The sequence below is a fragment of the Anabrus simplex genome, chromosome 1 (genome assembly GCF_040414725.1).
Source record: "Anabrus simplex isolate iqAnaSimp1 chromosome 1, ASM4041472v1, whole genome shotgun sequence".
NCBI classification, from domain to species: domain Eukaryota; kingdom Metazoa; phylum Arthropoda; class Insecta; order Orthoptera; family Tettigoniidae; genus Anabrus; species Anabrus simplex.
The window spans coordinates 805837152-805862908 of NC_090265.1; positions in this window are offsets into that span (position 1 = coordinate 805837152).

Below are 25757 nucleotides of genomic sequence, written 5' to 3' on the forward strand. Positions count from 1 at the left end.
TGAACATGCAGGACGAGTGTTCGGTTGTGCTTCGATGTTTACATTTTCAGGTCCCTCTGACCGCAAGTTTGGACAACAGTCAGTACAGGATGGGCCCACCACGAGCTGCAATACATTGATGAATTCGTCGAGACATGGAGTCAATAAGGCCCTGGATCGCTTCCTGAGAAATTGTGGCCCATGATTGCTGCACTGCACGGGTCAGTTGTTCCAGAGTTGTGGGTGGCTGAGGACGGTTGGCCAGTTGTCGAACCATCATGTCCCACACATGCGCAATAGGACTGAGGTCCGGGGATCTGGCGAGCCATTCTAAGGTTGTGATGTCGTGGAGAGCTTCTCTGGAGATGCGTGCAGTGTGAAACCGGGCATTGTCCTGCTGAAACATCCCATTAGCAATGTTCGCCATCATAGGGACAACCAATGGATTGAGTACCCTATCAACGTACTGTCGAGCAGTCATTGTGCATCAACAAGCACTTTCACATTAAAGCCAATAGCTCCCCAAACAATAATGCTTGGTGTTGGCCCTCTCGACAATAAGATCTGGGCGGCCCCTCTCCCCTGTACGTCGGCGCACACGATTCCGGCGATCACTGCGGGCAAGACAGAAGCGTGTTTCATCACTAAAGACGACCCTATGCCATTCGTCCACCCACGGCGATCTTCCTCGACACCAGGCCGGCCTTACACATCGCTGTTGTAGGGTCAATGGAACACCTTCTGCAGGGACACGGGCTCGTAAGCCAGCTGCACGCAGGCGATTACCAACTGTTTTTTGTGTAACGTGGAGTGCCACAGCTGCTCGAATTTGCGCTGCTGTTGCATGGAGTTCCATCCGGACCATCCGAATGATGCGGCGATCCTCTCTCACAGCTGACTGTCGCGCTGGGCCTGTGCCAGGTCTACAAGTGTGGGTACCTTCATTTGACCACTGCCGCCATACACGTTGTACCGTAGATGCTTGTCGGCCAACACGTATAGCGACAGCCCTTAGCGATAATCCAGCCTCACACAGCCGAATTATCCGAGCCCTCTCAAACGGCGACAGTTGTTGATAGCGTGCTCTTCTCTGTCGTCGAGGCATGTTTGACGGGGAACACTTCACTGCACAGACCGCAAGTCAACTACGCTACACCAGAGTCCGTATAGTGGAGTTGATTCCTCCGCGACCAATCACGTGGGGAGACTTATAGCAACAATCCAATGAATATAAAACTTTGATCGTTTACATACCTATATGGCATCGTTCCATATCTTGAAAATCAACCCAAACCACCAATGCCTTCACGGTGTTGCAATTTCCATTTTCTTAAGTGTATATGCCCACATATTTGTTGGCATTTATCTGTAGACCTATTTCCTGGAACAACGTGATAGTGATGCTTGTCAACTCAAGAGCCGCTTCTTTATTTTTTGCCAACAATGACTTTGTCATCGGCGAAACCAATAATACTAAGAGGGAGCAATTCTGTAGAAACTGATTTGCCATATGCTTGTAGTAGGTTTTCTTTTGTTATCTGATCAAAAATGAAAGCTGTGGCCAGGTTATACAATGCTGGCGATAATGGTGATCCCTACATAAGTCCTCTCAACAAGCGAATTGGCTTCGTTTTACCCTTAGTGGCTGCGATCTGTGTTGTATCGTCAGTCTGTAGATCGATGATTAGTTCCTTCAGTTTAGATGGAAGTGGCTCGACACCTAGCGTTAGATTTAGATTCTGATATCCGATGGTGTCGAAGGCTTTTGGTATGTCTAAAAAATCACGTCAACATCTTGCTATCCTGTCTTTGCTGTCTTGAGGAGTCCTCTGAGAATAAAAGTATTTATAAGGCATCCTGGCTGGTCGTTAAAGCCTCTCTGGTGTTCACTGAAAGTTACAAAGGAGCGCAAATGCTGATCCCATACCCTTTAAATAACACGTCTAATTACCGAACAGATCGTTACCAGTCTCCAGTTTGACAGACATTCGACATCGTCTTTCTTATGTATCAACAAGTTTCTAGCACTCTTTAGAAACTGGGGTATTTTGCCTGTTATTATTTTTCGTATGATGAATCTATGTACACACATGTATATAGTTCAGGGTAAATGTGCGTAGTCACAAGTCCGTACAATTCTATAACTCTAGGTCTAGCATTTTGACCCAATCAACTGCTTCATCCGATGTGCGGTGAATGTCCATTAGCGTTAATTTGAAAGCTCGAATTTGGCAGCCAGCAACAATGTGGTGGATTGACTGATAAGAGGCACCACAATCACAATCTGCAGACCTAGTCCAACCCCATTTGCACAACAGATAACCACATCTGCCTTGTCTTCTTATCCGATTGATGATTCTCCACTGTCGTCTTGGAAGATCAAATCCTTGTACTCGTTTAGAAGGATTCTCAACCAGATGTTTGTTCACTACTGAAGACTGATCCCACTGGGCTTTCCATGAACTGTTAACATGAAAAGAGTTTCTTTCAAGATCCATTGCTGTACGCCAGGGTGGTTTCCTTGATTTCAGTCGTTGATGTTCAGTGTGCGTAATATCTTGATGGATGGGTAGTCTTGGGTTCTGCTGAATGTTCTTCCAAACCTTTAGGAGAGCTTCTGATCGTCTTAGGGCTGGAGGTGCAATATTGCTGAGAACAGGAAGCCATAGTGTGTTCGTGCTCCGAATGCAACCCGAGATTATGCGCATTGCCTGATTGAGTTGTACATCGATCTTCTTTGTGTGAACACAATTGATCCAAGAGGGGCAGCAGTATTCAGCAACAGAATATGATAAGGCTAATGCTGTTGATATTAGAACATGAGCATTGGCTCCCCATGATGTACCAGCAAGTTTCTGAAGAATATTATTTCTAGTTTTTTACTTTAGCAGCTACATTTGAAAGATGTTGCTTGAAAGTCAAAGTTATATCAAGTGTTATTCCCAAGTATTTTGGTGTACTGCAGAACGGCAACACTTCACCTCGCAATCTGACTGTTGGTTTGTAATTAGACTGTCTGTTGCGTAAGTGGAATGTAGATATAACTGTTTTTTGAGGATTTAGATGAAGGCACCGTTTCTTGAAGTATACATCCAAGGCTTCCAGATCAGTGGCTAAAGTAGTTTCAGCATCATAAAAGTTGGAGCACTGAGTCACCAAACAAATGTCATCAGCATAAATGAATTTTCTTGATGATGTGTCAGGATGGTCATATATGTACAGACTGAAAATAAGTGGGGAAAGGACTGATCCTTGAGGTAAACCATCGCTTAATTTAAACACTCTACTTCTGTCATTATCAGCGTAGATCTTGGAAGTACCTATTACTGAGCATATTGCTAAGTAAGGCCGTAAGCTTACGACATGGGATCACACTCAAAAATTTTAGGAGGAGTTCTTCTCTTTTGCCTGCTGAAAGCATTCGAGTCGCAATGATTGCTATGATTTCGCATACCGTATCGTCCCTGATGACACGTACTAAGGCACGGTCAGGACCAGGAGCGGTATCTACTGCAATTCGACATGTTGCTGCGGATATTTCTTCTTTTGTGATTCTGGGGCTGTACGTCACTGATTTTGGAGCAGTAATCGTGCCTTATATTGGAATTTTCAATGGAAAATAAATCAGAGTAAGTGGCAGATATTTCGGAAATATCGAAGTTGTAAGATTCAGATTTCGTATTCAGTACCCTTCGTACGGCTTTGCTTCGCTGATTGTAGAACTGAAACTGAGTGAGCTGATAATCATATTTACGTTTTCTTTCATGGCGTTCTCTCTTGGTCGCACGTTGTGGATTCAAGGACTTACTATATGTTTTACTTTGATCTCCGGGACGTTGTTTTCTCCTGGCTTCGTAATATTTCGTAGCAGGGTGTTTTGGACCAGGTAAAAATTCCGATAACTCCCACATGAGTGTGTCGAACTCAGAATCGTTTTCACTGCAGTACTGAATGAATTTGTTCTTCCATTCCTTTAATTCTGACGGGAAAATAGTCTTCTCTTGAACAGGATATTGATACTCGATGGGAATATTATCATCCTCTGACTGAGATACGCGTTGACTGAAGTTGGTTAACAAGGTAGATCGATGTATGTGTGGATGATAGCGACTAATTATTATTATTATTATTATTATTATTATTATTATTATTATTATTATTATCATGATTTTCTGTTGTTTTCAAGGAGCTTGATACATTATCGTCAACGTAAAAGAGAGGGAAATAAAGCTGTATGTCCGAGGTAAACATGAAATCACAGAATATGAGATCAGTTTCGAAGATGTAGCAAAATGAAACTTGTTTTGCGTTTGTATCACGTTCACCCTCCTGGAACCTAAAGGAAGAAGATTGATACTTGAATATTTCCAATAAGGGCTTGTATATGATATCACTCTATATCTAGAGTACGTCAGTTTAAAAACAATTAGACTCAAATATCTCTCTTGTAGGAGAATATCAACCGTGTTAGCGTGCAAGTCGCCTCAGAGAAGTATGTAGGTGGAATGCGTGATGTTACCAAATTCTAGGCGCTGCGGAGGAAAATATTGCCCTGTCGGGTTAAATTACAAGGCTCTCTGTTACGTCCAGTTCTTTTCTCTTGCTGAGAGACGTGGAATTTATTTGCTGCCGCATGTCCTTAGCGTAGGTAAATTGATAGTCTAGCACTGAACATTATTTTAATGCTGGAAGTTCATCACTGTTAGTGTGCCGTACAGATGCTACATTTGCTGAGTTGATAAGTTGAATCCTGACACGCGCGCTTCTCTGCGAGAAAGAGTTTGTTTAGTGATGAATTGTAACTTCAGTTTCCGACTGCCAAACTAGGCAGTACGAGATGAAATTTTCATTCCACTCCTCCCGGGGCCTTCATGGCCTGTAAGGAGATGACTTCGCTTGTATTTTTCTAGACGATAAGCAACACCAACGCTCTCGGCTTGGACTACGGTAGTCCTTGAATAAGTGGAAATTAAAGGCTTCCACTATTCTCAACCTCGACATTTACTGGGTTATGGTGACTAGCTCCATGCCTTGGCCGCTTATTTCCCCAGATATTATCCAGCTATTTATTTTCGGTCCTTCCTGTCCTTCCTGTTGAACTCACCAAGTCTTTAACTCCTGGGCAAGGAGCTCCTAAAACCAACATATAAAAATTCATCCAAGATACTGATTCTAAGAGGAATTTTGTTCCATAATATGAATAGTATGACATTTCAACAACTATATCTGCAGTCTTTTGAGTAGAAGCTCTATAAAACGTTTTAGGATACAATTATACCGGTACATTGATAAATGAGAAACGCGTAAACAGATTGCAACATTATGAAAGGATTTATCTGTGGAAATTAATTCTGCATTTACCAACATTAGACTAATATATATTACTAGGATGTTTGTTACTAATTACAGGGAATCATGATTGTCATTTAGAGTGTAAATTGGAGTCCGAATGTGGTGTAGTTCAAATTTCTACATGAAATGCACATGTTCATCACTACTGAATGTTTGTTCGTAGTCGACTAGTCGTATAGATTGCTGTAGTAACCTAAATGCCATTAAAATTAAATATAACACACGATGATATCCATTTTTGTTTGAATAGTAACTTATATTTGTAATATTTAATACCCTAATGGATATGTAGTCCACAACGAAGTACTACGTTAACGTACTCGAAAGTTCGATTTGTATATTTTACCTCTCACATACCTGTATAGTCGTATGCGTTGTCATTTATACAATGTATCTAAAACGTACGATGAGTGGACCGATATTACAATGGCAATGTGCAGTACCTCCGCATGCATGCGCATGTCAATAGAGAGGCATCTCGAGAAGTACCACGTAGCACTGAACACCACGGAGTTGAAGCAGGTTTGTCTGCTGCAGCCAGTCGAACGTAGTGCGTGTGAAGACTCTCGTAATTATGCAATGGAACATCTTGTTTTGTCACAAATAGTAGAAAAAAGAGATAGAGACGCATGAGATGATGGTGCAAGTGTGTGGGACAAAATCAGTAAGCAGAACATTTGTTTACGACAGATTTAAACGCTTTCGGAATGGACAGGAAACTCTTGATAAAATAACACTCCCGTACAAGTATCTACAAAATAAAGCTACCTTGCCCGCAAGTACGATGTGGTCTATGCTTCGGAGGATTGTCCCCTCTTCATCTGTTATCGTCCGCTGCCATCGCACTACTATCGCTCAGCCTGCTCAACTCAGCTCGTCGTCACGTCATTCTGACGTCGATTCGACGTCATCTTCTGGAACAAACTTGATTCTTCAATTTGTTCTCATCCTTTCTCACCGAGTCAGTAGAGAAGAAGCATACCCTCTACCTGGAATTCAATCTACTTCGACTCCGGTGTGGCGTGGAGCGACTTCGCCCCGCTGCGTGTTTTACACGCTACGTTTTGTTACCTGACAAACTGAACTTCTTCAACGAGACTCTGATTGAGAAAAGTGACATTCAATTTTGTGCTTTGATTTGGTTCCCAGAACCCTTCAGGCTACATATTGCTGCATGCAGTTCGCTGTGTTTATCTATGCTCCCGGCCGTGAACTAATGCGTGATGTTCATTTTCAGAATCTTACTCAAAACCGAGCAACGTGGTCATGCGGTTATGGGCGTGCAACTGTAAGTGGGATGGTAGTGGGTTCGAACCGCACTGTTGGCAGCCCTGAAGATGGTTTTTCGTGGTTTTCCATTTTCACACCAGCACACTGGTGCTCTACCTTAATTAAGGCTACGGCCACTTCCTTCCCATTCCTAGGCCTTTCCTATCCCGTTGACGCCATAAGACCTATCTGTGTCAGTGCGACGTAAAACAAATAGCAAAAAAATCCAATATACGGCTTCCTAGACATATTGTAGGCAAATGCATATAAATTCAGTTCATTTCAGTTCAAAAATTCCCTGCGTCTATGTGCGTTCACCCCTACAAATCTCTTGAACGATTCGTTCCAGTTCAAATTAACACTGTACGATTGAAGACAGGACTTAATCATGACTTCTTCCAGAATGCGCAATTCAACATCGATCTCCATGGACAGCAGCTACCAATCTCTATCATGAGGTGTGTTTTAATTGCCTCTTCAATACAGATACTTTAAAATAACGGTGAACCCATGACTTATGCATTTAGCAGAATCCCTTGACAATAGATTAAAATAAACATTCTCTAGCGGGACGAGTTGCGGGCTCCGCCCTGAGGCCAAGGTAAGCTTAGATTGTCGTTTACATTGAACTTGTTTCGTGGAGACATGCAACTTTATTAAATCCAGAAGCTGACTTTTACTGTTGTCAGTGTTTATTTCATGTTACTTCAATTACTTTAAACATAAACATCACACAATTTGCATTTTACTTCATCAAGATGTTGGTTGTCAAAATGAATTACGTTTGAAAGACATTAATTGGTTCTAAATTGCTTTGTCTTAAAACCTCTTTATTCTAGCAATTATATATTTTTGCAATACTTAATATATTGATAGTCATTATCAAGTACACAAAGTATAAAGTTCGCTTAAACTCAAATGTTACACAATACACTTAGCATAACACAATTTCCACAATATGACCCTAAAAATTAAAGCAGTCTTCTGGTAATATCGATTGAAATTCACATAATACTGATTTGTAAGGTTGCAGTCTATGGTCAGACTAAAACACTGTGAGTTTGATTCATAATCATTATTTATTTCATTCAGAACCATTGCTCCGACGTCAATACGAAGGAAGAGTCTATACTTTTTTGCTATTTGTTTCATACATCTCGTAGACGTTCAATCTTGGTTTGAATGTTGTGGTATATAGTTCAGTTTAGCGAAAAAAAAGAGTATTAATTTTATGTTTTAGTGAACTCTTCTTTCACCAGATCATGGGCTATAAGAAAGTTTAAATATTCATGTATTTTATGAATGTTCTTCACCAGCTGGATTTATTGTCCTCTGTTTCATATGTTTCACCGTATGTATGTTCAGTCTTCAGCCCTAAGACTGGTTGGATCCTCAATAGCTCTGCCATCAGCTGTCATAGATGGCCTAGGCATCACTGAAGAGGCGTTCTATGGAAATGAGGAGTGAGGTAGTTTCCCGTTGCTTTCCTCACCGAGCCAGAAATTGCTACTACATATCAGTCTGCCAAGCCAACTGAAATGCATGCACCAACTGACCCTATGAGCAACATTTTCACACCATTCATGGCAGGGACTGGCTGCAGAAGGAATGGTATTACTAGCATCGCTCATACCTCAGTCACTTTCATATTGTCAAAGCAAAGGTTAAGACAGAGACAGATCAATGAAAGTAACAAAATTACCCTAGCCCATACCAGAAGACATAGTGCACTGTAAACACTAGGTCCTGCCAGCAGAGGAATTATCTTTCACCAACTATTCTTATTGACGAGGAAACTAGTGCTTAAAGTGTGTTGTAACGATAGGTGCTAATGAGAGCACTTTTAAATTGCTTTATGTATGAGATATAGTATTTTCGGTTAGAAAACTACATACGTTATTATTCCTTAGTATTGTTTCCAACAAGAGTTTAATGTTAACTTTAGGAAGCTTGCGACGAGTCTACTACCATATTTTACTATTCAAGAATTACTTGATATACCGAGCGAGTTGGCTGTGCGGTTAGTGTTGCGTAGCTGTAAGCTTGCTTTCTGGTGATGGTGGGTTCGAATCCCACCGCCGGTACCCATGAAGATGGTTTTCCATGGTTTCCCATTCACACACTAGGCAAAGTACCTTAATCGAGACCTTGGCCGCTGCTTTCATAATCGAAGACCTTTCCTATCGTTCCGTCGCCGAAAACCTTCGATATATTAGTCCAACTTTAAAACACTAGCAAGAAGAAAACAGGCCTTGGTTAAGCACTTGACATTTTTTTGAAGATGATAATGAATTATAACAAATGTTTTATTGCTCCATTTGATACAAACACTCCGATGGATTAATATTCTACGGATAATGATGTTGCGGACCCTGATTAATTTTTCTGCAAGACAACGTTTTGCTAATGCTAACGAGGTCACTATTTGGGCTCGATCAAACATATATGTATGAAATTTTGGTTACAGGACCGTTAAGTACAGCTCAATGTGCTGGAGAGTGTCCTTTATCCTGCAAGAATTTGCAAACGTGCTGTAGATGTCACTGCAGATGTAATTGTAGAAGCCAAACGCAATGCCGATATCTTAAATGTAAATGCAAGTGAGGACTTTCAATAATATTCTCAAAGCAAAATGAATGACTACAAAACGCACAGTGAACAAAAGCAAGTTGATCATATGACATAAGTGCACATCCTATAACATCACTTCTGAACGCCAGGTCAATAACACTTTTGAAGATGTCCATTATCGTAGCCAGCGTTCTGCCACGCATAACTAAGCACTGGTCTACATCCGTCCGCAGATAATTGATTGTAAATGACAGAAGGCAATTTCATGGTAAAGAATCTGTCAGGCAAGTTGGGCTGCATATTACTGGAACGTAGTTTAAGAAAATATAGTATTCTCTTGTCTGAAGAAATATACATCCAGAAGTTGTACATATTTTTTAGTTTCAGGTGAAATTATTTTTAGATGTACATCTTTTCCTCCGGAGACTCCGAGGAGTACTTATTCATCCTTATGTCGAGACCAAGAATTACTAAGTAGTAGTGGCTTTGTCGGCAAATGTGGATTCAAAACTGACCGAGAAAACGTCTTCAGATGTTCCTTCGTCATCTTCCCGCTCACACTTGCATCTACGAAGACATTTGGAGGATCTCGACTGGCGTAGCGGCAGGCGATGGTTGAATGTGGTTTGGAATACAGAGGTATCTAGTGGACGATTGCAGAAATTTGCAGGAACACGAATGTCACCAGTGCACGAAGGGAACTTGAAATGATCTCTCGCGGGTTTCTGATGTGTATGCGTTTGTTCGAGCCAAAAAAAAAAATTCATTGAAAGATAATGCTGTTAGAAAATTATTGTTGAATCTTCTATCGAGGGCAGTCAGACTTGTTCCGAGATGAACCTAAGATCACACATTCATTGCCTCCAAAACCAGAATTTTTTTTCTCCTAGAAGTCAACGAGACCATGCTCGATCGAGGGTGATTTTTGGAACAATTTCAAGGGATTTTGATGCAACCAATTTCCAGCCATCGAAACTCTCTAGCTCGAGTGAGGCATTCGACATTTAGTTCGACCGTTCTTGACTGACGAGGTAAATGGATATGCCCTACGGAATAATTGTCCTCATGCATGAATAACCCATGAGGAAATCAAATGCTTTTGGATATTCTCCTTTAAGTCGATATAATTCACTTCCGTCCAAAAGATTGTGCTGGGTAAGTAGCGATGATGCAAACAATAAATTAGTATGTTATGCTATATGCTTTGAGCAAATTTCGAATTCATCCATTTCGAAAACAACTGTGTTTTCAATCCAGACAGTAAAGATAAGTTGTGGACAACCAGACTATTCATAAGTCGCCTGAAAAACGCACTTTCCTACTAATTCATACCTGAGAGAAACCTGTCCTATGATGAAAGTTATTTGAATTATTTTGGAAAGCATGGTCTGAAGATATTAATCCGAGGAAAGTCGTTTCGCTTCCGTTATAAGGTTTGGACTCTAAGTACTCCAGATGGATACCTACTTAATTTCGACGTATATCAACGGAAATATTCACTTAAGATATTGATGTAGAACTGTGTTTTGACTATGTTACATCCCCCTTCATACATATTATAAAGACTCGTCCTCTGGACATGAAACAGCCTCCATTTCACTTCTACTTTGATAAACTCTCTACAATTTATTGATAATTCTCCGAGAACGGGGCTATGAAGGTATTAGAACTGTGTGAAGGAATCGTACGCCAAAAATAACTCACTTCCAACACAGTACGAAGTGGAGAAAAATAGTAGAGGCAATGTCTACTCCGCTATCAGCAAAAAGGATGGCTTATGTTTGTGTGAGTTATATGAGAATTCTGTTTTGTGGGCAATTTTAAATGTACGAGGAGTTAACTTAGTTACCAACGCGAAGAGAAAGTCGAGAAAATGCATGTATACTATGTATTGGAATATATTTACTTTTCACGTTTACATTATATCAAGTATATGTTTAGAAAATATGTTCATTCCCTTCTTCAGCTAAATAAGTTAAAATTTGTATTTTACAATAAAAAATGAAAAAGGGGCCCCTGCTAAGAAAGCTAAAACTGAGAAAAAGGAATTATGAAGAATGTAAATCAGAATACGGTAGTTTACACATCCGTACTACAAAATGGTACCGAGTACTTTTCTCTTGTCTGTTCGTAACTCGTGGTTACTCTACCATGCAAGTGTTAGCAGAAACATCGTACGAGGAGTATATGTGAAGATATACGCCTCACCCACTAAAGATCTGGAAGAATCTCGTCTTCCCGAGCAGCTGCAGGTGAGCTTCGGTTTCATGGAATGAATCATCTGATCGTGAAAATACCAGACTCAAGAGCAGACGATGTGCCAGTTTGTTCAGCAAGGCATCAGAACGAACGCTATGCGCAAAATGTCATGTGCCGATTTCTTTTGTGACCTGCCACACACGAATGTGAATTAATTTTGTGTTGACTGCTTTGTAACTAGCCTTTGTACTACGTATATGTTTGCTACATTAAATTAGGTGAACTGGCTCTCTGTTGTATAACACTGGGGGTAACAATATGATGTATGTAATATTATGACATTAAAACTTATTCAAAAGTTTTTTACGTTTTGTTCCCATTAGTGTCTTTCATTATATATATGGTGCACCATGGTACGTCCAAACTAATGTGGGAAAAATATCTTAATAATGTTTTCATTTCCATTCCAACCCTCGATTGAAATACTAAGAATTAAAAGAAAAAAGTCAATTAAAATGCAATTCGGGCACTAACAGACGACCGATGCTCAACCTGAAGGCCTGCAGATTACGGGGTGGTGCGTGGTCAAGTTAACGAACCATCTCGGCCAAAAAGTAAGTTCATTTGTTTAATAATAATAATAATAATAATAATATCATCGTAGGACCTCAGCTAATTTGACGCCACCTTAGCTGCATGTGTGTCAATTTCAACGTTCCGTTTTACTCTACCAGAGGGCAGAGCAGTCCAGATTTCTGTTAGGCACATACACTGAAGAAAATGGAAATGCAACACCCAGAAGGAGTGGTGCTACGTTGATGCAATTGAACATGCAGGACGAGTGTTCGATTGTGATTCGATTATTACACTTTCAGGTCCCTCTGACCGCAAGTTTGGACAACAACCAATACAGGATGGGCCCACCACGAGCTGCAATACATTGATGAATTCGTCGAGGCATGGAGTCAGTAAGGTCCTGGATTGCTTCCTGAAAAATTGTAGCCCATGCTTGCTGCACTGCACTGGTCAGTTGTTCCAGAGTTGTGGGTGGCTGAGGACGGTTTGCCAGTTGTCGGTCCATCATGTCCCACACATTCTCAATAGGACTGAGGTCCGGGATCTGGCGGGCCATTCTAAGGTTGTGATGTCGTGGAGAGCTTCTCTGGAGATACGTGCAGTGTGAACCCGGGCATTGTCCTGCTGAAACATCCCATTAGCAATGTTCGCCATCATAGGAACAACCACTGGATTGAGTACCCTATCAACGTACTGTCGAGCAGTCATAGTGCCCTCAACAAGCACTAATTGTGATTTCACATTAAAGCCAATAGCTCCCCAAACCTAATGCTTGGTGTTGGCCCTGTGTGACTCTCGACAATAAGATCTGGGCGGCCCCTCTCCCCTGTACGTCGGCGCACACGATTCCGGCGATCACTGCGGGCAAGACAGAAGCGCGATTCATCACTAAAGACGACCCTATGCCATTCGTCGACCCCCGTCGATCTTTCTCGACACCAGGCCAGCCTTACACGTCGCTGTTGTGGGGTCAATGGAACACCTTCTGCAGGGACACGGGTTCGTAAGCCAGCTGCACGCAGGCGATTACCAACTGTTTGTTGTGTAACGTGGAGTGCCACAGCTGCTCGAATTTGCGCTGCTGTTGCATGGGGTTCCATCCGGACCATCCGAATGATGCGGCGATCCTCTCTCACAGTTGTCTGCCGCGCTGGGCCTGTGCCAGGTCTACGAGTGTGGGTACCTTCATTTGACCACTGCTGCCATACACGTTGTACCGTAGATGCCTGTCGGCCAACACGTGCAGCGACAGTCCTTAGCGATAATCCAGCCTCACACAGCCCAATTATCCGAGCCCTCTCAAACGGGGACAGTTGTTGATAGCGTGCTCTTCTCTGTCGTCGAGGCATGTTTGACGGGGAACACTTCACTGCACAGACTGCAAGTCAACTACGCTACACCAGAGTCCGTATAGTGGAGTTGATTCCTCCGCGATCACGTGGGGAGACCTGTAGCAACAATCCAATGGGTATGAAACTTTGATCGTTTACATACCTACATGGCATCGTTCCATATCTTGAAAATCAACACAAACGACCAATGCCTTCATGGTGTTGCACTTCCATTTTCTTAAGTGTATGACTGAGTTTTAATGAATTTTGTCGGTAAACACCAAATGTGTTACGAGAGATCTTCTACATGTCAACATCGTACGACATGGAGTTTCGAATGGATTTTTGTCCATCCTTCAGAAACCAGATCACCTCTGCCGGGTTTGAACTCGAGACCTAGGTATCCGGAAGCCGACACTCAACCACTGATCCACAGATAGAGCATAAATGTTACGTACATTGGGATAAGTTCAGAAACATTTCCCCAAATAACAATACCAAATTATTGAAACGGGTCCAAATTTCATTACTAAGCCCACCTTGTGTCCATGATCGTTGAGGCGTGGTCTATATGGTCTTACTCCGCGGTTAGCCGGTTCGAGTCCGGTTGGTCGAAAAAATGTTCACCATCAGAATGTTGGCTGGCAGGATATGAGAGGCGGTGGTATGCAATTTATAATCACTAAATTTTGTGCCAATAACCTGGATTAAATTCCAAACCTCTCCGCAGTGTTCATATGGAGTGAGGAGATATGATGCTGATGATGGTGATTCGTCCATCGGAAAGGAACGTAAAGTCTTGAGCAGACCCCTTGGTGCAATTCGACAGGCGTAGGCTAAGTGCTGGAGCCGGACTTCACCCACTTCTTTCCTACTATCTTACAGTATATCACGTTATTCATTTCATCTCGTTAACTCCTCTGATGAGGTTGACGTTAAGAAAGGCTTCTGGTCGGAAAAGCTCGCTATGGAGTTCCAACTGGCTTCATAATACCCGATCCCGTAGGGAAACGAGACAAGGGTTGGACATACAGTCCAAAGTTTGTTACTGAAGTAAAACAAAGCTAAGCAAAACACCTAGTATGACTGCAACTGTGGTTGAGGTCCTACAGACAAGCAACATGTTTTATAAGTGCGTCTAGTCTGTGGTAGGAGCGTTATTAAGGCACTCTCCAACAGAACAAACATGTCTCGAGTATTTCTTTCACAAGTTGAGATTAGTTTCGTTTCTCACCAGAGACTAAGCTGTACTCGTGTAAACTTTATTTGTAGAGGATTTGCTATAGAAGTATCTTTCTTAGGAATTACTAAACATCAGAGCTGAATGTTGTTAGTATTCCGTAGACTCATTATAAGATATAGATACCTTTTTAGAATATACAATAGGTCTAGCGTATTCCTTTTTATAGTCTATTTTTATTTTGCTAGAAATTTGACGTCGTACTAACACATTTGAGGTTTTCGGCGACTCAAGGGTAGTGATTACATCTCCCCACAAAAGGTTGGTGTCAGGAAGAGCATCCGGAATAAAACTAAGCCAAATCCTTATCAAGTGCTGGGCCTAATACCATGGAAAGAATTTAGGAAAAGGAAGAGTGAAATCAAGGCACTTGTGTACTAAAATATATTCTAAATGCTTAAATTGCACAAATTTTTCAATCAATTGATACATTTCTAAGCCAATTTAAATAAAATGAAGTTCAGTTTGTCAAGAAATCAGGAGAGCTGACAAGTTGTGATTTCTCATGTCAAGGAAACATGGCTAATTTTACGTGTTAGCCATATAAAACGAGCTGCAGATGTGAGACTTTGTCAGACTTTGTGAGACTTTGTGAGACGGTAGATATTACATAAATAATATAAAATAATAAATAATGCTATCTGGCCTCCGCACTCTTCAGGTCGTGACTGTTCGGTCTCTGTACTAGCCGACCTACTTAGTAGATAGATAGATCGATAGATAGATAGATAGATAGATAGATAGATAAAGCCTTTATCTTAGTACTATAATAGAGTGGAATACTTTTCTAAAGCTTTAGCAAGCGGGCTCCTGCTAGAACCCTATGTGGTCATTCAAAATGTTTTATGCATATCTTGTGCTTCTGCCACGTGTGGAGTCACTCTTATAAGGTACAATGCAGTATTGTTGAAATGGCGTATGGCTTTTAGTGCCGGGAGTGTCCAAGGACGCAGTATTGTTAATGCGTATGTATTGAATAAACTATCGAAACAACTCTTGAACAAACGAGACATAGAATCCCTCTTTCAGAGCTCACAGACAACAATGAAGCGTAGAGAGCAGCTCTATTGACAACTCTGTGTTCTTTGTTTCGTCACTTGTTTCTCGGATGTCCAAAGTGCGAACGTTGGTAAATTGTAGTTTTGTGCGCTCCGTTAAGCTTTAATGAAATATTGCGGACTGGGTGATAAACGAAAAACGTTGTAGTAACTATGGACAAGAAACTACATACGTACATACCAAACAATCCTAACTAGTATGCACTACGTAAGAAGGCAGAAATGTTAATAAAATGGGGTTTTGATATTTTTAAAAAAAGTGTTTCTAATGGTAAGGCTGGGGTCGGAAGAGAGTTTTGACAGAACTCCGGCCTATCCGGCTTTTTTGTTATCCTGCTTGACCTTCCGCCACATTAGGCCGGAGAGCCGAGAATCTACTGTCATACAATCCAGTCCTTAACTTCAGAATTGCATATACACTAGTTTATCACTTTCGCTAATTTGCCACAGCGGTGGAGGGAACGTATGTTATTTAAAAAACCGACCGAGTGGCTGCGTGATTTGGGGCACGTAACTGTGAGCTTGCATTCCGGAGATAGTGGGTTCGAATCCCACTTTCAGTAGCCAGGAAGATGGTTTTCTGTGGTTTCATATTTTCACACGATTACCTTAATTAAGACGACAGTAGCCTCAGTCCAACTCCTAGCCCTTTTTTGCCCAATCATCGCCATATGACATTTCTGTGTCGGTGCGACGTAAAGCGAAGTGTGGAAAAATATAATAACATGGAGAACTTAAATCCTTTTTTACTAGTTTGTTTACGTCGCACCGACACAGATAGGTCTTATGGTGACGATGAGATAAGAAAGATCTGGGAATGTGAAGGAAGCGGCCGTGGCCTTAATTAACGTACATCCCCAGCATTTGCCTGGTGTGAAAATGGGGAACCACGGAAAACCATCTTCAGGGCTGCCGACAGCGGGTTTCGAAGCCAGAATCTCCCTGATGCGAGCTCATAGCTGCGCGCTCCTAACCGCAAGGCCAACTGGCCCGGTAAGAACTTAAATGAATGTAACGTTTAACTGTATCGTAGTTCTATGGTGTCATCCTACAGGTCTACTATTTCTTTCCAGATCTTCCGGATTTGAGCAACATTCGTTAGGAGCTGTTACTCATTGGTGAGTAATAAACTTACATTTTGCCATGAGGATTATTATTCACAATTATTTTTATGAACTGGCGACGAAATGTTATAATTTTAGTAATATATATTCGTGCTTTATGTTAACTCAGTGACTTTCTAAAACAAGGGTTATCTGAGAAACTTCCGTATTTATTTCTCTTCCATTCAGCATTTAAACTGTGAGGCCGATGACCTTACACAATATGCCCCTTTAAACAACAGGCATCATCTAAGCAGTATTTAAACTGTCGTTACCACAGAAATACGTGTTGAAATATTAGGCTTGTAGACCCGTTCATGTGTCCCAATGAATGAAAATTAATCTACATACGTCCAGAATTATTTCGAGATACGCAATAAGATATAATTGTCCTGCTAGCTTATATTGAATTTGAGGTTTTGGTGAGTACCAAGTACTTTCGTAGCTCCTTGTTCTTATAGTACACTCATACTTTCAGGTATCATGAAGAGCCTAGTCCAGTTTATACAAATAGTCACAATTTATTCCAATAATACCCACTAGAATAGTTTAGAATATATTACTATCAGTATTTCACTACAATTGTAAGATATTAATAGTAATGTATTATACTATGCTATATACTTATTTTTTGTTTTTAAATATTGTTAGGATCATCATTATTACCAATTTTCATCTAGTTATACACAAATTGTTGTAGATATGTTATATACCTCCTTTCTTCACAGCATTTTGTTTTTTTAAAAAGCTGCTTTCCCCCATTACAATCATCAACGACGCGTCATAAGGGTCTTACATTGTAATTTGTAAGACAAGATAATTTGACATTTACCATAAGATGTCGTTAAGTGTAAGAGAGGACCAAGAACCTTAACTTCGCATAAATAAATAAATAAATAAATAAATAAATAAATAAATAAATAAATAAATAAATAAAAACGGAAATTCCTGATAAGAATATTAGGGCCAAGGATCCTACCAGATGAAAGGCGATGGTACAAACCCAGCAATGAGCTCTACTAGCATCAAGAAAACCCCATAGATACCATCAGAAAAGAACGTCTGACTTTCTATGGTCACTTACACAGAATGGATCCTAACAGATAATCTCATAAGATCTTCAAGGTTGCTAACAAAGGCAAAGCTACTGGATTCCCCTGGACCAAGCAAGTTGACAAGGATCTTGCAGAGCTTAATATTAATCAAGCCGCCGTAACTGACGGGAATGCACACCGTTTAATGGTCAAAACTAAACCTTTCCTAAATCGCTTACATCAGCTAGCCACGAAAGAGCCGGGAATTGGTCAGAGAAGCGTAGGAAAGAATTCAGGGAGAAAATGAAGGAGTACTGGGCTAACAGGAAGGCTCAAGAGGCCACTAAAAACAATCCAGTACGCCAAAAGAGGCAGAAGACGACAAAAGCACACCTAGAACACAAGCACCGTGGTCTGAAGATGGCCTAAACGCAAAGAAAAAAGTAATTAATTAATTAATTAATATAAACCAGTAGAATGTTCTCCTCCCGCAATTGCTTTCCTCATTTATCAATTAGAATTTACACTTTTCTAATTACCACTCAATAAATCTATATTAACTTAACACAAATCCATGACCTGTTGTTTGTTGTCCAACTTCCTACCATGCTCCAAATTCTGTTACTTAATTGAAGTCAGCCCAACAGTCGTACATTAATTAGTGACGGTAAACTGGCGGTCATTCGTTTAAACTAATTCAGAATATTATAAGTCTCAATAATTCCCTAGGATTACATCAATAAGAAATCCTGGTCATTTCATTTTTCCGCACAGACCCATGCAGCGAATTTCACGGGGAACAATAGCCGTTGGCTGCGAGGTGAGCGACGTCACTGTGAGGTTCCGAAACCTCTGCTAAGAACGATGAGACCTGGCGGTCAATGCATAAGGAGTGATGCCTTGGTTCATTACGCCCTCAGTTAAACCATAGAGTTCTTGGTCATCGGAGGCAGATGATGATGATGATGGATATTATTATTATTATTATTATTATTATTATTATTATTATTATTATTATTATTATTATTATTATTATTTGCCATCTCGTAAGCCTACAATAAAACGGAACGTCGAAATTGACGAGCAGTTAGCCAGACGGCATCACATTAAAACTGCCTGCACACAGAAGCTGATGCCATCCTGTGATTCTCCTACTTCTTCTTCTTCTGATTGTTATATTACATACTATCTGCGCACTTTTTAGCGATAGATTTGTGTACGGGTTTGAGAAGTAAGGAGGGAGCTCTTCCGGTTCCGTTAGTACTGCCAACTGAATGGAAATGAAATCTGGAATGAATCGATAATATGATCAATCGATATGAATTTTCTAAATCTTTGTTATTTTAAGCCAACAACTGTGTCATACACACATTATGTAACATTATATAACATTTCTCGATGCGGATCTTATTCCTAGAGTAAATTCTATAGTTTGGCTTTGTTGTGTAAATAACAACAGTACTAGTACGTAAAGTGTACGAGAGACGTCACACAGCGATTCATAAGCGATTCATAGTTTGTGTTTCAAATATTGCCAGAACGAATCTCGAAGATTGCCGAGGTCGACCGCTTCAGCACTAGGGTGTAAATCTATCGCTAAAAAGTGCGCAGATAGTACATAGGCTACATCTTCACAGTAAACCGTTATGCCTTTCAGTGTTCTGTTTGCACTCCTCCGTGAGTTTGTAATAAACGCCGTCACAATCCTCTATTTGTAACTAGTCCTGTGGCCTCGTTTAGTTCTTATCTGTAAATCGTTAGAAACTGAGTCTTACCATCGTCGTTTTGGTCTACCTCTACTATCTTACCCTCTATAATAGAGTCCATTTATAATAATGATAATGATAATAATCATAATGGCTTGAAAGCCATACCGAGAAATCAGCTTCAAAGACAAACATACCGTACGTCTCAGCCTGTATCACCGTAGCGTACTTGCTACGGCGCAATTCTATCATCTCATGGTCGGTGTTCAAATCTCTCTCCTGGCGAAGTATATATTGCATAAGTGAAGCCGGTCTTAAGCCACATGCAGGTTCATCAACACAGGCTTACGTGTGCGATTTTTTCTTTAATATTAATACTTGCTTACTTACTTTGTGAATAAGACTTAGGGAGAAACACAAGTAAACTGCTTAATTTGGAGCTTATTTCCTTATCCCTTTTATCTTGATTAAAAAACTAAGTTTCACGAATTTACGAGACACCGTTTACCTGTGATGATGTTGAGCAGAGCTCTTCGACATGGCAAACTTTTTGTCATAAGAGAAATGCTGAGTTCTTAACATAGATTAGCCTAATTTTCGAAATTTGCCCGTTGCTCAAACTACGACATTCTCAAGTTCCGTCGCTGACACCCAACTACCCTTCACAACAGAGCCCATTTGAATTCGCTCGCGAAGCGATCCGATTGGCTAAATGCAGCAGCTGATCAAATGACAACGGTGCGAGATGTGGAATTACTTTTTCAAATCATTTATCAGGTGTAATCGACCTTTTTGCGTTCATATACTCGGTTCAAGTTTCCTTCCGACCACCTGGTATATAATTTATTCGTCTTACCTTTACATTATTCAAGCAAGATCACTAAGGAAATTGTAAACCTTAAGACAGTCCCAGATAGACTTTTACTATCCGTACGCCAATCTTAATAATAATATAAAGAAGTTAAAATTATGCTACATTCAGGGATCTACTAACTTTGCCGAACAAGTACTTTCATAACTAAAGCCCGGATTTTTATGTAGTAACAGGTTAGATTGCAAGCTAATTTGGTTATTGGGAAGTGTCGGCCACCCACTCTTCCATAATGTAGCAAGAGTAACATAAATTATAGGGATTCTGATTGGCCTACCCCTAATGTTTATGTAAACTCCGTAGCATAGTCGTTTTGAAGGTAGTCTATACTTGCTACTCGCTTCAGGAAGTTTGCATTCTAACCTATTAATGCATAAAAATCCGGGCTGTATTCATAACCTAATAAAATGCTGGGCGTGCCATTGTCCATTACATGAGCACCTACTAGCACTGTCATTGACTATCATAATGCGAAATGACGTCATTCTCATAAATCAGCACATACAAATTCCGTTACTCACCCGCGCAGAATAAAAACACAAGCAAATAAAAGCTGTAAAGAAACAATATGGAATGCAGAAGAAGAAAATATAGCTCAATGGCAGCTTTGACACAAGTAGTGCACCTACATGTCTGTCTAATGGGAACGTTGTTTTGAGCAGGAATTTTGCGAGGTAGCCTACTAACCAATCCAGACCAATGGCTTTGTCACTATCCGGCATACGTCATTAATTCACGTGTTCGCCACTCTGGAACGTAGAATGCGTTGGTATCGCAGTAGGGAGTGCTAGAGACCTCTTGGCTTAACCACGGAGCTTCGACCCCCAGACTCCCCCTTCTTTCTGCCAGCCTATTGGTTTTGTCACTAGACGGACCTTACCAATCCAGACCAATGGTCTTTGTCACTATCCGGCATACTTCATTAATTCATCTGTTCGCCACTGTGGAACGCAGAGTGCGTTGCTCTAACCTTAGGGAGCGCTAGAGGGCCTATTGGCCTATCTTCGGAGCTTCCCTCCCCAGACTCCCTTTCCTTTTCCCCAGCCCACTAGCCGGACTTAACCAATCCAGACCAATGGGCTTTGTCAATATCCGACATATTTCATTAAATAACGTAGTCCGAGGGAAACACACACAAGACATTCGTATCGCGCCTGGATACCCGCGCTGCAAATAGTGACTGCTGGTATTAATATCGGTCAGTGCACAGTGAAAAATTGCCAGTCCTCATCAGACAATGCAGTAGTAACAGTGGAAATCTGCAGTTTTAAAGCTTCGTACTGTATTTCATTATCTGTATAAACCTCTCTTCTAGCTTTCCAAAGAAAAATGGTTGAACAATTTTGTTTGGGTCATTGGAAGGACTTCCACATCATCTTTTCTTTAATAAGGTTGCTTTTATCAGTGGCTTGCTACTTGTTCTGTGAACTCTGCTTGATTGCCGCCAGTCAGATTTGTAATTCGTATAGAGTTAAATTGAGCAGTATACCTCGTCAATGCATTAATTAGTAGTGCGTTGTGAGACTGGGCGGTGTAAATGCGCGAGGCAGCCTTCTCTAGGATCCAGAATTTCTATGTCATCTCTCTCTTTGTCCAACCAATTAATGGCCCTAATGAGCAAGTTATATGGCTACAGAACTCTTGAGGCTAACAGATCGCGACAAACATGTATCTACACACATGAATATGATTTTGATATACAGTTCTATAGAAACGTATGAATACTCAAGACATATAATGATGGCGAAAGTTGAAGTTTTGAGGAACATTCTCTACATTATGGCCGTAATTATAAGGTTATATTAAGATAATTCAGTCTTTTTTTTCGTAATACACTACTGTGCAAAACTTAAGGACGAGATAGATAAAGCAATATAACTACTCGATGGAAATGAATGAAAGTGCGGTAACATTTTGACAGAGGTCTCCCACACGCACGTACAGACCTGGCGTGAGGTCAGCGCAACTATAGCGCCAAATAGGTCTGGCTTCCCAAAAGAAGGCAGTTGAAGGAACGGGACAAGACTGTGTGAGTCATCAGCGAGCTGTTGCGGTGCACTGTGTTGGTGTTATTCATTACAGCATAGGCCGGAAACAACATTTGGATGACTTCACTTGGGGAAGAATCACCGGGAAACTGGAAGAAGGACGAAGCGGGACGAGTGTAGCCCAAGAGTTTGGTAATGCTCACAGCATTGTTTCACGTGCATGGAGAGCATTCTGAACAACAGGCACTCGTGCCGGAAGGAGAGGAGAGGGTCTACTACGGTCAGCTACAGCAGTAGATGACCGCAATATTGTGCAATAGACAAGAAGAGACTCACGTCAAACAGCGGATGCAATTGCAATCACATTTAACATGACGGCTGGCACCCAATCTTACGCTCCACAGTGGCACGGAGACTCCATGAGGGTAGTCTGTTTGCCCGACGACCATTACATCGTGTTCCGTTCACACCTGCACATCGGCGGCACCTAGAGTATCAGTTCCGGGCCGACGAGGAGTTGGGTCGCGTACCGTGCTCTTCTCCGATGAGAGCAGATTCAGTCTCATTAGTGATTGTAGACGAACCCTCATCTGGCGAGTGGTGGCATCACGTAATGCACCCAGGAACACTGTCGAACATGATCATTTTGGCGGTACAAGTGTTATGGTGTGGTGAGGCATAATGTTGCGTTGGGGAAGGGACCCTATAAATCTTTGAAAGTTGTACACTCACCAGTCAGAGTTCCTAAGACATTGTACTTCTTCACCATGTGCGTCTTTCCAGAGGTGCATTCGGACCTGACTTCATTTTTATCGATGGCAATGCACGATCGCATCGAACAGCGCAGGTGGAGGAGCTCTTAGAATGAGAGGATATTCGGTGAATGGAGTGGCCTGCGCGTCCCCGTCCTCCCGACTTAAAAACCCATCGAGCACGTGTGGGACATGTGGTGTAGACGTATTGCAGCACGTCCACATGCACCAATGATTATCCAGCAGTTACCAACCGCGCTGGTGAGGGAATAGAACGCCCTGGAACAAGAACTCTTAACCAGTCTTGTGGCCAGCATGGAACACTTTACACAGCATTCATATCTATCCGTACTGATCACACGCCCTTTTAAGAACCATGTCCCTTCTGTTGTGATGTCCAAGGTATAATAATGAGTCGCAGTGAATTACGTGCAATTTATTATAAAAGTGTCCTTTCTCTTCCTCTCATCGCATATTCCTTTCAGTTTCCCGCTGTACCACACTGTAGCAGTTATTCCTGTGTATGGTTGAAGTTTCATCGAGTTATGTTACTTGGTACTGACACAACATGCGAAAGTTACTTTATCTTCGGATAGTTGCTAAGAAGGGCCTTATTACGACGGTATATACGCAAATTTATCGTAAATGGGGATTTTACACTTGTTTATTCTGGTCCAATTTCTGAACAATAACATTACATTTCCCTAGGACACCTCTGTATGTGGAGATACAGGTAAATAACTTAGGTATGGTGGCAGTTCATGTACCCAACACTAGAGGTCTTCGAAGTTTCAAGGTACGGAAACAAGATAAAGCTATTATGACGATGGTGGTACGGAGCATCGAAGGTATGCCATGCCGTTTTGAGGCTATTATCAGAGCGGAATGTGGAAGTTTCTTTACGTCGCACCGACACGGATAGGTCTTATGGCGACGATGGGAAAGGTAATGGCTGGGAGTGGAAATAAAGCGGCCGTAGTCTTAATTAAGGTACAGCCCCAGCATTTGCCTCGTGTGAAAATGGGAAACCACGGAAAACAATCTTCAGGGCTGCCGACAGTACAGTTCGAACCCATTCTTCCCAAATACAAATAAGCGTACTCGATTTAAAAACTCGTTGTGCGGTAAAACAAAGCATAATAGTATGTACATTCGCGAGCAAAGAAGCTGACCTATATAGCAATGGCGGTTTTGGTTGGTTATGGAATGTGTTAAAAGCCTTACTTTCTGCAGTGTCAACCTTTCTTCTCTTGTTTCTAGCAACGAGCTTCACAAGTAAGTTGCCTGCCCCAAAAGATGAACACTTCACACCACTCCCTCTAGAGGGTGGAGTCTCTAATCATATTAGATTGTGCTTGCCCCTTCTCGTTATTCTCTCCGCTCATAACAAATTTCATTAAGGGACACTCTTTCTGACCCACTCTTCATTTTACAACGAATGTAACATCGTTCATTGGTTCATACTTGTTTCTCCGGATTTACTACAACAGTAAGGACCGGTTGAGGTTTGGTAAATATGGAAATCTTACGGAAGGAAAGCCACTATTTGTGATTATGTGCAAGATTTTCTGTACGCAAGTTTACAAACCGAAATAAAGTAGTACATAAAAGAAGAATTTAAAAAATTCTAATTCATTGGACACCACCGACTGCATTTTGTCTGCGTGTGTATGTGTCTCTTTCTACTGACTGATAACTACACTAATGTTACCTTCATGCCATCTGGTGATAGTGAAGGTGATTATTTTTTAAACAGCAAGAAAGATAAAATAATGATGCTACCAAGTTTTATGTGACTGTTGACATCGGGGCCATAGCCTCGGGACCTCTAGTATAAGTGGGAGCAGAATAACAGAAATGTAAATATCGTTTAAAATATCCACATGAATTTGTCAGGATTCGAATCATGACCGCCTTAGTGAGACGCCAGTGCCATTGCCTCTCAGCTATCAGAACCTGAACGGGGTTACTAGCTGTACCTTGATGAATCTGAAATTTAATTATAGAGGCTATCTAGCCAGGGTGGTAAATGCATGCTCAGCTTACCCCGATAGCCATGGGTTCCTCGTCAGGAATGTACTGGTGGTGATTATTGTTTTAAAAGGAAGTACAATTGGGCAATCAACCAGAGAGAAATAGTAGAAAATGAAGGTATCAGCCGAAGAAAGACAAGGACCACGAAGGGCGTGGAAATGAAAAACTACTTAGGCCTCCATAATCTATTACCATCAGGGTCGGACAAAAACAAGTGTTGGCCAAGCGAGGTCGGATGAAAGTGAGGAGCCTGACACAAGTAACTGGAATCAATGCCAGGACTCAGCTAAAGGCTTTGTGTTAGGCGACCCACTCTGCCGAATCAAGAGCTCCTGGGGCCCCATTTAGTAGCCTCTTACGACAGGCAGGGTGGACCGTGGGTCTTATTCTACTGCCCCAAACCACAGTGGGTCCTAGTCAAGAAGTCATTTTAAAAAACTAACGAACGGGATTTCCAATTGTGAAGAAGTACAGGAATGTCAGGTGAATTCCTGGGGACAAAGGTGGCCGGATAAAGAGCTAAACACTCTACCCCATTTCGTACCCAGGTTAAGCCTTTTCGTTCCACTTCTCCGAGGACTTTCATGGCATGTACGGGGGTAGCTTTGGTTTGTAATTTAATTGTACTTGGATAGTTTGGGCCCTTGAGAAAGTTTCTATCTCAATACTTTCTTTATTTCAAAGGGGGGACTAA